We start from the raw sequence: 2,171 nt of genomic DNA, 5'->3' as shown, positions 1-2,171 counted from the left end.
GGGATTTCGGGGAGCCGCTTCAGGGATTTGAATTCTTTCAGAGCCTGCACGTTGGAAATCACACGGACATCGCACTGAGGGATACCTACGCGTAATGCGTGTGAGAATTCTTCAAAGGTTGGCTGAACGCAAAACCCCGAACCCAGAGCTCCCACTGGTGATTCGCATAATAATACAGGCACGCCTCGCCGCGTCACTCGTTTAGTGAGCGGCTTGTTAACCCGCGTCCTACTAAGGCGTCACGCAGTGGCTCAGGGCTGATGGGGAAGGATACCGAGCGCTAGCTGATGTCAGCCCCGTTGTGGTTTGCAAGCAAGTCGATGACTTTGTCTCTTTGGACTGAGCGTAAGGTGTCAAGTACGCGACGCTATGGCTGAAAGCCAAGCCACGCAGAAGGAACATTCAGATGCCAAGGACAGAAGCAATGTTGAGAGGTTTGAGGTCGGTGACCAAGTTTTATTAAACGCTAAAAACCTACCTACTCATGCAGTGTCTGCAGTCTTCAAGACGAAGTTGAGACCTCGGTTCATAGGACCGTTCAAGGTCGTGGCCAGGAAGGGCCTAGCGTATACGCTCAACCTTCCGAATAAGATGAGCACCCATACGGGCTTCTATGTTGGCTTGCTTAAGCCATATTAAGACTCTGCTCAGGTGAGCGCGGAGGCGTTGGCGGCAACGGTGACTGGGCCACGGACCGCTGCAGGGCTGCAGGTGGTAGAGCCACGGGAGGCAGAACGACAGCAAGTGGTGGACCCACAGATGGCTGATCAACAGCATGTGGCAGGGCCACAGGTCGCGGAGCGAAGTGCTCGAGATGCAGGAGCCAGGCAAGCTGAACATTCAGCCGAGCGACTGGACGCTCAAGTCCGAGACCTGGTTGTGAGTCAACAGTGGTGGCTCTTACCAATCCACAAGGTGGATCATCTCCTTCAAGGCCGACCGATGGGCGGTGAACGTGAGCGTTCGCGTCGTGGACGCAGGCGTCGTATGGACGCAGACGTTGTTCCGGCAAGTACGGACTCTCCCCGCGAGAGCCCAGCTGAGGCAAGGTCTCCTCCCGCTCTGCTCGATGAGCATGTTGAGCTCCACTATCACGTGAAACGCGTTGTGGCGCGACGTAGACGCCAGGGTCGCACCCAGTACTTGGTGAAGTGGAGGGGTTACCCTCACTCATAGAACTCATGGGAGCTTGAGGTTATCCTCCGGCAAGATTGCCCTGACGTCGTTGACGCTTACGACCGGGCACGTCATGTGCCGAAACTCCAACATGGCATGCGACAGTGTAGCCAAGCGCTGGGTGCCTCCCACTAGAGTGGGGAGCGAACAGGTCAGTAGTTGAGCTCAGGCTCTGGCCGGGGGCTGCAACAGCCAGCTCGTACGTTTGAGCGGTGCTTGCAGCGAGAGCAGGAGGTGGAGAGACCTCGTGGTGTTAGGGACATGGTCCCGAAGGTAGCAGGTGCTTCGCGTTGTGCTGAACAAGGATCAGGCACAAGCGTCTCGATAGACACATAGTTGTTCTGAAACAACTTGCTCGATGAGCATGATCCAAATGTGGATGCGCTATAACAACGAAAGTGGTGTCCCGGACGGGGATCAAACCACTGGTCTTTGGCTTTCCAGGCCGGAGCTCTACCATTGAGCTATAGGGGCGATGCCCGTACGTCAGTCCGAGAACGGACTACTCATGGTATGAGAGGGCTGCGCCCGGGTGGAATTGAACCACCGACCTGTGGCTTCCAAAGCCAACACTCGACCACTGAGCTAAAAGGGTGTTGCCCTTAAGCTTGTCCAAGCGTGGACAATCGTTCATGGAACGAGAGGGTGACGCCCTGGTGGGATCGAACCACCGACCGATCGCTTGTGAAGCGAGTGTACAACCGCTGAGCTGTTGTCGACGACTCGAATGAGTCCAGAGCATAGCTCTAAGCGGTTTTTAACTTTTGGAGTAGGCGCGGAGCGCGAGTGTAGGTCTGAGACCGCTTGAGAGCAAGATGCGCGCTGCGCTTGGAACATTGGGCCGTGGGCCGACGATGGGAAGTTGGGCAGCAACGATGCGTATGCGTTTGTGAGCTCACGGAGCTGTATAACGCTGGTGTGAGGTGTAGTAGCCTCCGCCATCTTAACAAGACGTGACCTCGCTGAGGAAAGTTTCGAAAACGGAATGCTCTCAT

General features: G+C 55.9%; 1 pseudogene across 1 annotated transcript; it reads right to left on the bottom strand.

Annotated features, from left to right (window-relative positions):
• Positions 1-1,822: 1,822 nt before the first annotated feature.
• Positions 1,823-1,893, bottom strand: PITG_31747 (annotated as a pseudogene). The gene has a single exon. The product of its transcript is annotated as a tRNA-OTHER (tRNA).
• Between the last annotated feature and the right edge of the window lie 278 nt (positions 1,894-2,171).

The sequence above is a fragment of the Phytophthora infestans genome, genomic scaffold (assembly GCF_000142945.1).
Source record: "Phytophthora infestans T30-4 supercont1.926 genomic scaffold, whole genome shotgun sequence".
In the NCBI taxonomy this organism is placed as follows: Eukaryota; Oomycota; class Peronosporomycetes; order Peronosporales; family Peronosporaceae; genus Phytophthora; species Phytophthora infestans.
Note: the sequence above shows the minus strand (reverse complement) of the source record. Positions and strands in the feature narration are given on the sequence as shown.